The 15,319-nt window shown below is 38.8% G+C and overlaps 1 protein-coding gene across 2 annotated transcripts in view; it reads right to left on the bottom strand.

Annotated features, from left to right (window-relative positions):
* The window catches only part of elfn1a (extracellular leucine-rich repeat and fibronectin type III domain containing 1a), a 78,979-nt gene that overhangs the window by 14,843 nt on the left and 48,817 nt on the right, over positions 1–15,319 (bottom strand). The window lies entirely within an intron of this gene.

The raw sequence follows: 15,319 nt of genomic DNA, 5'->3' as shown, positions 1-15,319 counted from the left end.
ATATCAAAGGAGACCAGCTTCAGGACTCAAAAGTAAAACAACACAAAATATGCCTAAAAGGTCCAGATCATCTTACAAGTTTACAAGTGCTTTTAATTGTTTATTGGCCATGGCCATACCATTTAAGCTGTATTTGTTAGCATAGGCCTCACTGCATTCCTAACTCTTATGAACCACCAACTTCCTTACACAATACATAACCAGTCAAGAAAATAAGGAATAAAACCAAGAAGAAAGAAAGAAAAAGTTCACCAAGAAGAAAAAAAAATCATGGCCCTACAAAATGCAGGTAGGGGCTTGTCAGAGCATCTCTCAGGAGGGTAAGACCATGGATCAGCACCCAGGCTTCCCTAGCATGCTTTGAAACAACATTGAGGCAGGTGGGAGCTCCACTAGATGTACGGCATGTTTGGGGAATTCAGATGGGAAGAGCACTGGTATGAAAATAAAGATTTTCATTCATCCTGCCACACACAAATCCTGCTAAAATTGTTGTGTATATTATTATTATTATTATTATTATTATTATTATTATTATTATTATTATTATTATTATCATCACCTTTGTCATGGTATTATTGTTATTATTATTATTGTTATTATTATTATTATTATTATTATTATTATTATTATATTGTATCTTTAAATCAATTGGACTGTTGGTTAAAATGTTTGTTTTGCTGCTGAATGGATCTTGTATTTACAGGCTAGAACTTTCTAAAGCTGAGGATATTCTTTGTGCTTTATATTATGACACTTGATAGCATGAGCCTTAGAGTAAGTTAGAGTAGTTTATTTAAGAGGGATTTGTTATGTCTTTGTGTGTTCCTGTGTGTTTCTTTTGTGTCCATTTTATTAATCAGCCATTGAAAACCTTTAGTGCACATAAAAACATTTGCACATGCAATTTATATGAGATACATACACAATGCTTCATTCCCACGCATGCTCTCATGGCCAATCTAAGAGTTTTCATGGCACTAGATGACAAGTGAGCAGCATAAACGTCTGTTCATTTTTCCTGGTCCATATAAATTCAGTCTGGAAACAGGTAAATAATTATAATCTGGAAAAAATACATATCTCTGAATAGCAATGTAGTCATCTTCTGCAGAAATGTAACAAAATATGGCTTTTTTGCTTAATTAAGTATTTTTATGTAATATGCTGTGCACAGTGGTAACTAGTTACATATTGGTAACTAGCAATATCTAATATAATTTCAATTAGATCTAAATCTGATTTCTAGTAAATACAAAAGCAAAAAAAAGTTAACTAAATCTAAATATTTGCCTATAGTTATTGATGTGCTGTAGCTAGGTTGTAAAACACTTTTCAAATGTTCATTTATGTAATAAAGAGTATTGCCCTTGTGTAAAAACACTGAACAATGACTCCCTTGGGAATTACACAAGTATTTTATATAATACTTATATAAAATTGTATATAATTACACAAGAATTTATATATAACACCTTATCCAAACTAGTTTCAGTGTTTGTACAAAATTCTTTAAAATAGCTTTCTGAACTATATTTATATATAATGTATGTCAGTGTAAAAAATAAACAGTGGATAAAAGTAAGAACATATTGGCTTTTTTTAAATTAAGAATTCAGCTTCCTCATTATTATTCTAATCACAGCCTTCACCCATCTTGACATTGCACTGTAACAAGCTGCCAGAAAAATTAACTTTCTTTAGAAGAGATTTCAGACCTTACATAGGTGCAGCACCGTAAATACATTTTATGCTACTTGGTGTGTAGTTCTAATGCAGTCTAAATTGTCTCTTGTTGCAGTACCCCAAACTGCGGGTTTTTCGGACTGGGACTTCAAAGTACCAGCAAAGCTACATCGGCATGGCCTGTGGTGATCTTTTTCTGTTTCCCTGATGTAATGTTGGATGATCTCCCCAAAGAAAACTAAACAAAATTGTGATATTACATCAAATAGATTTTAGAAAACCAAGGCGTTATAAGAAATGCCTTCATTACTATATAATGCCTTTTCCAAGTTGGTGAGAGGCCTTGATATGCCCAAACTTGGATTTATGAACAAAGATTTGCCATGGGATCCAATGCCTACACTAATTGCACTTGATAATATGAGCCATGCTCTCACACTTTTCTACTTCTACTGCAGATCAGAGAAAGAGAAAGAGAGAGAACAAGAGAGAGAGAGAGAGAGAGAGAGAGAGAGAGAGAGAGAGAGGGGCCATCATGGTGTGGTTGATTTACATTTTACACAAGCCATCCAAAAGTGCATTATACAAGGTGTGTTTTCATAAGGTCAGCGGTGGATCAAGGCGATTATATTCACTTCACATGTACTGGAAGATCTATATTTTGGAAAAGTACCAGATTTACTGTGCTGTAAGGATTAGATGGTCTCTCACTGGGCTAGCACTTGGAAAATGGCAGGATTAAAGTGCTCACTCTCAGGTTTAAACAACAAATGACATGTCTGGAGTCAAAGGATCACATGGTAGCATGCTGTTCCACCCACCTTGTGCTAACGATTGAGAAACATATCAATTTACACAGCAAGTCTGTTTTTTATAGATCTGTTTTCAATGGCAAGAATATGTAAAATGCAAAACTCATGGAAAAGAAAGAAGAAAAGAACTCACACAAAAGGTGTTGATGTGTTTATGAAATTCATGTTGTCATGGTGAGAAATAGCAAGATGCCTGCATATTCTTTCTGTGCCCTGACATCCATGCCTGTTAGATGCGGAATGCTTCTATTGCCCATATTTCCAGTTCTTCCAGCTGTAACAAAGGGTTTGCATTATCTGTCTACCTGACTCCAGGGCAGATCTTTCTAGTCACATTCATCCCCCCTCATTTCTTTTTTTCCTGCATTTCCCAATCTGTTAACTGTATTTCAAAATTAGATTGGACAGTACAATTTATTAATTTCCTCTTAGCTAAAATTCAATATTCTGCAATATACACAAGAGATACAGACACAGAAAGTGGACACTGACACACCATGAGCTAAAGAGAGTCTATTAGATATTTCTCCCTGCAGTTCCATTAAGAGGAAATTTGTGAATGTTCTTTTATATTACAGATTTGTTTATGCCTTAGCCTTCAATAATATGTGATGTTACATCATTGTGCCAGAGAAACCTGATGTGGAAACAGTACATTTGGGTAAATCAAGGAAAATGTGGCTCTTTTGTATGATGTCATGCATGGATAACAGTAACAAAGGCCTCATTTTCAAAACAGTGAGAACCGCCCCACTACACAATATGCTTTGCTATTTTTGTTATCTGAGCTCTGCTACTTCATAATGTGGTGACGCATATGAAGTTGTGGGACAGGGTAATAATTTGCTATGATTGTTAAGGAAGGGGAGAGGGCAGGTGGTCTGAAGACTGATGGGCAGGTTAATTAGGTTGGATGGCATTTTGAATGATTTAATCCAAAGCCATGGGCTACTAACTTCCTGCAAGCTGTGTCTGATAAGATAGATTCCCTATTCTTCAAGTAGGAAGACTGGGTGTCCTAGTAGAGAAGCATATAGGACTTCTGGAGGGAAAACAGGGAACAGGCTTGTATAAGACCCATACTTAGACCACATTAAAAAAGATCCTCAGGACAGTGTATGATCATGTGAACTGTGAACCGGGCCAAACAGTAGCAACAGTAGAATGCACCCTAATGATCAAGGGATGGTTTTTTAACTACTGACAGTGGTTTTTCTTACATGGCCTGCTGTATGTACTGCCTACTGCTGTACATAATGAGTCTGAACACAGTTTTCCCTGCTTTTTCACAAAGATAGATGTGAAAAGGTGAACATAAGTCTATCAAAGTAATGAAATAAAGGCAGAAATTAATGGGATTTGCCTTAAACCTGAGATGACCTCTGTTTACCAGCTACTGTGTGGAATGGAATGTTTTTTTAAGAAAAATGTATCACTTGGTTTTTGACCACTGATGTTTTTATTCAGAATATTCTAGCTAGCTGCTACTTTATAAAGTGGTTCAAAAATATTTAGTGGCATAGAGATTATGGAAAAGATTTTAACTATGAATGTCCAGGGCTTTTAAGATATACCATTAAATATTAATTACACTAAGAGTCATTAACCAGTCACAAACACCAGTCATCCGTGTTTGCCCAAACCCTCATTGACACATTAATCTTTAATAAAATTAATAACTACAGCATGTCTGCAGTTAGAATTCAGAGCAATGCACTGTAACAACTCTCAATATGTGGCACACAAGACTTGAATACCATTGTGTTCACTGGTTGTCATAAAAATGGACTATGTGAAAACAGCACATGGCTGTGTTGGGGTGCTATGTCTGTCTGGGTTCGATAATACAAAGCAGTGCAGCAGTGCAGCACTGTGTAGCACAGTTTACTTTTGCTAGGAGAGGAACAAGGCCTATGGGAGAGATAGCCAGATTCGCAACCCTGCCAATGCCAACTTGCTCTTACATTGTGCACCCAGGAGAAACTGTGGACACCTCTTTAGTAACCTCAAAAAACCTGGTGTCCAACGGGCTGCTACCGCCGTACCTCACAGTCCTGACCTCACTACAGTCTCATTCGCTGTTTTGACCATCCATATTAATGTCTCTCCAAATGTCCTGCGTGCTGCAGCCATTGGGCAGGGTTATAGAAATGAAGTATGGTGCCACAGTCCCCAAGGAGAAGCACAGGCAGCAGCATACTGGGAGATTCCTGGCACTGGGTGCAAGGCGGATGTGGCACTGGCCCACAGGCCTCTGTGGCTCTCACATCAGTAATCCAGCACTCTGGGACAGGCACAGGGCTTTCATGCCTCTCTCTTTATCAGGCACTGCTCTCTAGCCAAGCTAGAAGCTACAGTTTGGTTTACTGAATTATCTTCGACAAACATATATGGGCAAATAAAGCAATATTTGAGCAATTTGGATTGTAAACCAATATATGAGCAAAATGTAAACAAGTTTTGGATAACAACTTGATCTGTAATACAAGTGAAGTGGAGCAGTTTATATTTTGTTGTCTTTTATTTAATAACTGAATAATTCCATATGGATTTAATAATGTGATTTTAAAAAAGAAGTCCACTATGAATGTCACTTTAATGTGAACAGCTCTAAATTCTACCTCAGCGAACCTGTCACGGAACGTTCGCCTCCTGCGAGGCGCGTGGATTGGCCAGCCACGTGCAGTGGGAGGACTTTCATTTGTGGCCACGCCTGCACACACATGTACTTCGTTTTGTCTGTGTGTATTTAAACTCAAGTCAGGGTGTGCGGCGTGGTCGATGTAACTTGTCGATGTAACGTGTTAATGTTTCTTCGTGATTGTGAAAGCGTATGCGTGTTCATCGTGTTTGTTTAAATGTCACTCGTTTCCTGTTCATGTTTATCGTTTGTAATACGTGTGAGTGCCGCTGTCATTTATGTAATAAATGTTCGTCCCTATCGAGGAAGTCTGTGCCTCCTGCTCCACGCCCACCGGCACTCGGGCAGCGAAAACGTTACAGAGCCAACCAAGACCTGTAAATGACAACTGAACTGTTATGGATGCCAGCTGATGTACATGTGATAGGCTTACTGAAAATGACATGAAACAAATGGGACTAAACATCAACAAACTGCTACCCAAGAGAAGGTAGACAGTATAATTTACTTCACAGTGGTTATCTTTGTTTAGGACATCAATAACAAATACATCACCTCAGAAATCTAAAAGCAGAAGAAGGCTCTGCAGATGGCTCCCTCTGGGATGCTGCAGGGGAAGTTAAAGTGAAGAGGTTTCTCATGTGACTTTGCTCCCAACTGAGCATGAAAATTAAAAAGGCAGATTCTGGCCATATTCTCCTCTATCCATTACAAAAACTTCTGTTAACGGACTCAAATGTCCATGAAATTAATATGAGAGCATTAATATGAGAAATCCAGAAACTGCTGGAAAATGTGCACTGGAGCATCGAATTACCTTGAAAGGGGAAATAAAAACACGGATGGTGTTCATATCCCCTGGTCTGTGAATTTTAGAATAAACAGAAAGGCTAAGAGTAGCCATCATACCAAAACATCTGCACAGCATGGAGGACAGACCCCTTAAGTGTTAACTGCATGAATTTAGAAATCTGTTTAACCAGCCTGTGATTAATATTTGATGTCACTTTATTGAGCTAGGCACTGATTTTACCACAAAACGTCAATATAAATGACAGCGCACTATTTGCCTTGTTAAAGAAAGTGTAGTTGTGTGTTGTGATGGTTGGGAAGTATAAATGAGATCAACCAAATAAGCCATTGTTTATATTCATACCTTGTCCTTTACAATGCTGCTTAGCTTTGCCATCTACTCTGGGTATTACAATTATACCATAAACAACACAGAACAAGCATATTCAGTATATGGAAAATGCCCCTCACCCCTTCTAAAAAGAGGAATTTGTTGGCCCAGCAGGAGAACTTTGTGTGGGCACTGCAGTTCCAGATTGTTCCAGGTCTTTTAGACTGTCTTCAGGCGATCCTTCACTAATAGCCTCCATCTCCATGGTCCAATGGAGGCTATGGACACTGCAGGCTAGAGCAGTCAGGGTTCCAGAGCCAGGCTCCATTCCTACAGCTTAGTGCAGTGGCTGCCCAGCCTGGGTGTCGTTTTGGCCTGGTCATTTGTGGTGTGGTGATGGGTTTGTTCTCTATCCCACTGGATAAACTAATGAGAATGATAAGAGCGCTTATAATGTAGTCCATGGGTCCATGCACTATTTTGTTGCCTTTATCTTTATCAGGGAATATCCATTCACTCATAATACTGGCAGTTTCTGAATAAGGTGTGCAGCACATTACAGACTTTAATGACTTAAGATCTCACTAACAAGTTCTTGCTAACATTTTATGTTCATTCGCATGCTAAATATGGATTAGTGTCCTCAACACTGTCACATTCTTCAGAGAGTTTGAGAATATGCTTTTCAATGGAATACCAGTGGCAGAAGAATTGTTGTCATAACAACATGTCCTCTACACAGCAGCCCGACCTCTTCACTGCACTCCACGTAGGTGCGACATCATATTCCTGTCTGAGGTATTCTCTGCCCACATTCTGCACAAGTGTTAACTGGTTCACACCGGGACTGAGAACAGTCATAAACACAGCTACCAATTCAGCCGGGGCTGAAAGTGTGAGCGGGAATAGGCCCTAAATGCTTAGATTGCCTTTGGCATTGCGTAGATGTGAGTCAAATGGAGAGCAGATGCAGGTGTTCAGCTGTTTCACCAGGGAAGCAGTGGTGTGCCGTGCCAGTGTGCTGCCTGGACTGGTGGCAAAGAGCTTCTCAAGCGGCCACTGTCGCTCTGGCTCTGTCCGTAGTCAAGAAAGGGGCTGGTGGGCTGACGGGCCCTGCCATGATAACTGGCACTTGGAGCAGAGACCAGACAGAACCGCCTCCAAACCTCCAGGATAAAACAGATTCTCTGACTACTGTGACTATCTCCCCGTCCAGCTGGTTGCATTGTCCTCTGGCCTCCTCCTTCTCCCTGCCTGCTTCAGATCTTAGTATCCTCCCTCTCTCTGCCCAACCAATTATCTTAATACTCAGTTCAGAGACAGCTTCCTGAGTCATCTGTTTCTATTCCTCCCTGTCGTTCCCTCTCTCTCTCTCTGCCATCTTTTCTTCTCACACCCATTCTCCTGCTGTAGGTCAAAGCTGCTATGTATATGTCTGAAATCGTGCCATCATGATGTCCACCCCATTCATCAGGAGCCATGTGGAGGCACATACCGGTGGCGTGTGGTGCGTTACTGCATAGATTGGGCTCACAGATGCCGAAAAAGTTCTAACAAAGCTGAAACTCCAGTAGAAAGGGGGTCTCATTTGTTACATTCAACCATCACTGAGATCTTCTGGAGTGAGAGAAAATCAGAAAGCATTGGGAAGCATGTTCCACTTGTCTCAGCTGGTGCTCAGTTGGAGGAAAAGTAAGGCTAAAAGTAAGGGTCAATGTTCCCGGCCTGATGAAGTTGCTCACCTGCAAGGCTGCAGTTTGTGTCATTCGAAACCTGTTTTTCCAGCCACGCTAGGTTGTGCTGGGACTCCTTTGTCAAGAGCATGGACAGCCACAGGGTACAACGCACTAATTATCTTTATCTAACTTTAGCTCTCTGATAAGTGAAAGGTATTGTGCTCTGCTCAGTGTGCTTTGAATTAATTTGTTTATCAGACAAAGCCTTTTATATCATTGTGGAAAGCCTCTATAAATGAAAGTTTGAACAATTGTCACTTTCCCTCTGGCACATTCTGGTGTGACCTTGTGGAAGTCATATCTACTCAATGGAGTGGTCAACAATGGCGTCATACTTTTGCCCATGAGAGGATTAGTTTTGGAATGAAATTGAGAGAAGCCAGGTTGTCCATCTATCTGATCATTTGAAAATAGTTTAGGCTATTTTCTGCAGATATGTAATAATATATTTAGATGTAGGTCCTGTCATAAAATCCTTGAATATATTTTTATATGCTTTAAGATTTCTGTATATAATGAGAATACATAATGTGAATACATGTCTTACTTTAGATTTTGTCTTTTAGGTTTCAGGGGTCTTTTACTTGGATTCCTGTTTTGATGTTCAGCTGTTCTGATGACATATTTTATTTTAGAATAGTTTGTATAAATAAGGAAAATATAACATTTTTTGTCGCTATCTCATTAAGGCTTGTTATTCTTACAAACTAATTAGCTGGCCATGGCACTGGTTTAAAATAGTCATATTTCATTGGCAAAACATTAAAAGGACAAGAGGACAAAAGGTTAATAGTTAATTGTTATGCAAATTAAAACATACTCATGGGCTGTAGAGAGAATTATGCTCAACACATAAAGTATCAGATGCAATGTGTATCCTAAAACAACACTGGGATCCCAGTCTGTGTATGTGCTTGAAACATCTCAGAATTACACACTGAGGGCCATGCAGTGTGTATGGTGAAATGCCATAGTGAGTTGCAGCTTATGTTTTTATTTTAGCCTCTTAAATATGCACACTGTGAACATCTTTTACAAAATATTAGATTTTTGTGTTTATAAATCATTTTATATCTTGTTATGGTGAATTGTGCATGCACATATTGCAAGCAGATTTTGTATAAGTCTGATTTCATAGAAATGTTTGTAACAATAGAAGAAAATGTGCAGAAAAGCTTAAAAGTGTCTTAAATAGAGTTAATCTTCCAGTTAATAGTTTAGCCTGGATTTCTGAGTGCCCTCTTCAATCATGGACTTGCCCCTGCTTACTTGTTTACTCCTGTTGAACTGTGACCTGCTTTCTCTGTCCACTGGCACAGTACATCACTGGAATCACAGCTTTAGTAATTACTTCAACTTTAATTTGTATTACTTCAACTTGAAAGTTGTAACTTGAGACTTATTCTAAAAGGAATCACTACAACACTTACTGAAAAGAAAGACATTAGAGATTTAAAGAGCTTCAAATATAACAAACAATTCCACAGAAAATTTCAGCTCTTTTGGATGGTGGTATTTCTATCTCTGTGTTCTATTAAATAGCCAGTCTCCTTACAAAACTAGGCCTATGTGTAATGCTGTTACCTTTGGGTGTGTTGGATAAAGTACATGATTGCTAAACTATCCTTATAGATCTTTAAACATCCTTATATTGTGGTTTACAATTTATTTTTTTACTATATAGAAACAAAATATAAATTCATGCTTGCTCACTACATATTTGTGTTTACTGTTGCAAAGGAACATAAGCACACATTTTTTCATTTGTAGTTTGTGAGAGTGTGTATTATAGAGAAGAGATCCAACAAGAGAGAGGCAAAATAGTGTCACAGAGCCTGTGGTTCAATTTGGGAATTGGATCAGGCCTTAGGAATTGAGATGTTATAGTGTTAAGTTTGGACAGAAAAAAAAGTAAGGCTTGGGCCTGTTGTATCAGATTTTTTCCCTGTGCAGTTTTAGTAGGGTTCTTTCAAAATGTGTTCATAACCCTCCCATAACATTAAAAACACTAAAGAGTGGTGTTCATGTGATGTTACTTCAAAGGAAAGCTCTGCTACCTCAATAAAAAGAATGACAAAAATAATTACCTGGATAACTGCATTACCACTATGATAAATTAGAAGACAGAAGATGACAAGTGATGGATTTTTGGTACACTCTATGCAGCATTATGTTTGGAAACAAGAAAACACTATGTAGCATTATGTTTGGAAACAAGACCAACACCAAAACCTCATACTAGCTGTGAAGCAAGGTGGAGGCAGTATAATAGGGAAGTTGCTTTGCTGGTGCAGGGCCTAGATGACTAGCAATCACTAATGGACCAATGAATGAAATTTGCTTAGCAAACACTTGCAAATTCAATTTACCTGGAAATTCTATAGCAGAATGTCAGGGTGTCTGTATGTCAGGGTGTCTGTATTCTAAAACCCACAACACAGTGAATTAAGTAACATGGCATTAAGCCAAAACACAGGTGTAACTCAACAAAGGTGGCTCAAAGAGAAGTAGTTCCATATTTTAGAATGGCCAAAGTAGATTCCTGACTTGGATCTCATGTAAATATTGTGTGAACTGTAGCAAAACATTCAAGCACACTGTTGAAGCAAAACTTCCCCAAACTGAACTGAATTTATTATATTTTTATAATAGAGGCATGATCAAAAAGTCCTCTGTTGATGCTGTTTGGTTAATACTGAGTCAATATACTTTTTTATATAATTTCATAGAGTTCACAACAAACTTGTATTTAAATATTCACTATATCACCAAAAATGACAGTATATTTTGAGATATGCAATTGCTTGGTGTTTTTTTTTTTTTTTAGAATTCAAGAAAATCTAATCAGCCAAACATAAGCAGCACTTTAAATGATTAAATACATCATTACATAAGAGTAATTTATGCTAGGGAAGCTGAGGACATACCCCCACCACTTTCTAAAATGGCTGAAAATATACTCTGTACTCTGAAAATATTTTAGATAAACATCTGCTTACTGCAGATACCTGTCCAAACAGATGGTAAAAAAAAAAGAAAATAAAAGTGTTTGGCCTGCACATGCATCTAATAAAATGTGAGCTCCATGAAAAAGCCCAGTCATCGAACTTTTCTATTAAAACAAATGTTCCAACAAAACAATTGTTTATCAAAATGAAGAGAAAACAATACTGCAAATTCATTCTAAATCATAGTCCTGATACTTCTTGTATCGTTCAATGCAGCCATAATACCTTTCATGAACCTCTTCCTTTTAATCCTAATGCTGATTTCTTTTTGGTGAATGTCTGAATGTGAGGGGTAGCTGAAATGAATACAACATTAATGTATGCATTCTTGTACCCAACACTTTTCAAAGCAAAGTTACACCCATGCCTCATTATAAGGCAGTATACTAAGGCTGTGATTTCTCTTTTCACAGTAGACCATAAATGCAAACACCTTTGAATTAAAGGAGTCATTTTGGACCAACTCATTGTACATTGTATCATTGGCCAGGTACTTATGAACTATCCAGTTACTTATGAATGACCTAGGAAGTTTTCTCTTCAGTTTTAAAATATACTTAGCAAACAGGTAATCCTGAGCTTCAATACTACCTCAGTACTAGTATCTCATATGTAACTACATGTGGATATGACAAAGCAGTTGATCACATGACCACTTGTCAGTAACCTCATCCCAGCTAGTGGTTGTACTCAGTCCAGAATGCCAGATCAGTTTACATTGCACCTGTTTTGTCATCAGATCAACATCAGTCTGCAGCTCTGCTTTAATTCAGTTCAGCATGTGTGAGAAAGAACAGAGGTGAGGAGAGTGACCTGCGGCTTTTAATGCAATTTTCCAGCCCATCAACCCAGTTCTTGGCTCTGGGGTCCCTGTCTTATGAGCAGCTGTGGTGGGAGGAGGAAGAGGATGGATGCCTCTTCCTCTGCTGACTCAGAAATAGGTAACCCACCCTTCCAGCCCCACCCAGTGTGCATAAACAGAGACCCTCCTTTCAACAGGCCCATGCCAAATCCGTCCCTGGCCTACTGATCCAGGGTGGTTGTTACTGGAACATGGCCAGGTTGTGCCTTTCTATGAAGTGAGCAAGTATGTTAATGTTTGGGCTAGGACTGTTGGTGGGGGATTCTCACCTCTGAAGAATTTTTTAATATGTAAAAGTCATGAGGTATATGAAGTTCTCAAGCATTTGTAATACCTGACTACTGCTTATTGATATAGCACTCATTGGTGACAGCGAGTGGAATTTTTTTTTTAAGTGAACTCTTCATTTAACAGATGTGACAGTGTTTGACACATCTGCACTTTCCCCTTTGGTACCTCTATCCACAAACACATTATTACTTCACATAAATATGAAACCAATCAGCAATTCAGAATATATGTATAAAGTAACCAACCACTGGTGTTAGATGTTAGAAACACCTTGTAAGTACACAGTTAGAGATAACCATTAAACATTGATCGGCTTTAACATTAAACCCACTGACTGAAGTGAATAACATTGATTTTCTGAATACAGTGGCATGGGGTGGAATATATTATGCAGCAAGCGAACAGTCAGTTCTTGAAATTGATGTGCTGAAAGTATAACAATTGACAAGTGTAAGTATCTGAGAGACTCTGACAAGGGCCAAATTGCAATGGCTATACGTTTTGTTCAGAGCATCTCCAAAATTGCTCTTCTGGTATGCAATGGTTAGTACCTATCAAAAGTGGTCCAAAGAAAGACAATTAGTGAACCAGCGACAAGGTGCCACAAGTTCGCTGATGCATGTGGGGAGTGAAGGCTAGCCTATCTGATCCAGTCCCACAGGATAGCTACTGTAGTACTATTGTTTGCTGTAAAAGTCAATACTGGCTATGATAGAAAGGTGTTTATACACACAGTGCATCAGTGCATCTGTGCAACCACAGACCATTCAGAATACTCATACTGACCCCTGTCCACTGCCAAAGGCACCTACTATGGGCATTTAATCATCAGAACTGGACCATGAAGTAATGGAAGAAGGCAGCTTGGTCTGGTGAATCACATATTTATTTTACATGATGTAGACGACCAGATGCATGTGGCATGGGGAAGAGTTGGCCGCAGGATGACCTCTGCGAAGAAGATTAACCAGTGGAGGCAGTGTGATGCTCTGGGCAATGTTCTACTGGGAAACCTTGAGTCCTGGCATTCATGTGGATTTTACTTTGATATATACCACCTATCTAATCATTGTTGCAGACCAAGTACACCCCTTCATGGCAATGGTGTTACTTAATACCATTGGTCTCTTTCAGCAGGAAATGCACAATGCAGAAAAAATTAGTTCAGGATGGTTTGAGGAACATGACAAAGAGTTCAAGTTGTTGACTTTGCCTCCAATTTCCCCAGATCTCAATCCAATTGAGCATGTATGGCATGTGCTGGAAAAACAAGTCTGATCCAGTAAGGCCTCATCTCACAACTTAGAGGACTTAAAGAGTCTGCTAATAATGTGTTGGCACCAAATACCACATACCACCTTCAGAGATCTTATGGAGTTCATGCCTCAACCAGTCAGAGCTACTTTGGTGGTACAAGGGGAATCAAAACCTTATTTTAGGCAGGTGGTTTAAAGTTATGGCTGATGGGTACATGTTGCCATACAAAATTTGTGTTTGCTATGCTTGCATCAGTAGGAAATTAATGACCAAAGAAATGCTGTGAAAAAACTCAACAGATCCACTGGCATTAATAAAAGCTCATGCAACAGTGTTATGCCATATACACACTTGCCAGTGCAGCTCTCTAACATAAACCATACTTGGGTCTCAAACCCAGGGCCAACAGGTGGTAATCATGTGACCACTTTACCAAAGAGCCAGCTCCCTGTTATAACAGCCAGAGCACCCATAAGTGGTAGTCTCCATCATTCCATCCTCCCCTTCAGAGATTGACAGTCCCCATCACAATGCCTTCGGGGAGCATTCCTGCTTGTGACACTTTCCAAATGTCTCTGTGCACACCACTGTATTTTCCATCAGGGCCACACCCATGCCAGCTCCAGCACCAGAGCTAGCTCCCTGGCATAGCAGCTAGAGCACCCATTTAACCCTCCTAGGTGACAGTGTCTGACACAAACTCCTACTACCATGCCACTGTCATATCAGTGACACTATAGGGCTGCTGAGAATGTTCTTGTGCCCTCTGGTCAAACACTGACTAGTAATCAACTGAATAAAGGGTGGCTGACAAATTTGTGCCTTGCACCAATATATGTATGTATAGGCAACTACATATATATGTATATATATTGACTGACTCACCTAAGGTTTCCCATTTATGCAGAGCATGACGCAGCAATACTACAAGAGTATTGTTCAGTAACTGTGAAAAATCTCATGCAAAGTCATTGTATATTCATGACTGATCCTTCAATTGGCTCTGGGCACAATGCCTGCATATAAGGAGCCAAAAGTTATAGCTCAACTGACAACAGGGATTGGATCACAATCCAACTCAGTTCCATTCTCTAAATAATGTCTATACATCCCTATCGGCAAGCATAAAAGAATTCAAAACAGCATGATTTGTTCACAAGATATTTGGCCTCTTGTTTTGTTCCAAACTTTTTGTTGTATTTAATGAACCCATGTCAGAGACAAAGTGTAATGTAAATGCACAGACAGAAGAAATATAAATAGCACATTTAGAAGAGGTATGATCAAGTCTTCTGGTCCTGGTTAATGTTTTTCACTAATTCCAAATTTAAAAATCTGTACAATGAGAAATTCAGTTCAGCTCATTCTTTTTTCACTTTTTTTTTGTATTCTACATGAAATATGAAATTAGAATATTCTTGGTGCCAAAAAAAAGGCTGAAGAGAAGAAGAGCTGAGTGTTCCATAGTCCATTCTCATAAACTTGTCAGTAAGAACAGTTGATTCATTATAGAGACTTCACTGATCAAATTCATTGCTTTTGTTTTCTTTCAATTTTTTTGGTAAGACATACAAGCCAGGCCCACCATTTACAATTATGTGCTCATGACATTCATTATGAAATTAAATAATGTGATGAGAAATGTTCTTTCTAAAAAAATTTAAGAAGGTCACTCCAATTAGACCCAGAATAAATTCTTAGGATTTGGTTATTAGCACACAATAAAAGTAAAATAGATGTCTGAAGTTTTCTACAGCATGAGAGAGGGACCTTTACCGCAGCCTTTGGGCTTTGCTTAGATTTCTGCCATTTTCAAGCAATCCTCTAATCTCCACAAGATAGATTAAACTCTGATTAGATTACACTCCCCATTGTAATGGCTGCATGCATGCAGTGTTGTTGG

This window comes from Electrophorus electricus, chromosome 2 (assembly GCF_041902795.1).
Source record: "Electrophorus electricus isolate QZ-2024a chromosome 2, ASM4190279v1, whole genome shotgun sequence".
Classification (NCBI taxonomy): Eukaryota; Metazoa; Chordata; class Actinopteri; order Gymnotiformes; family Gymnotidae; genus Electrophorus; species Electrophorus electricus.
This window is presented reverse-complemented; position numbering and strand designations above follow the sequence as displayed.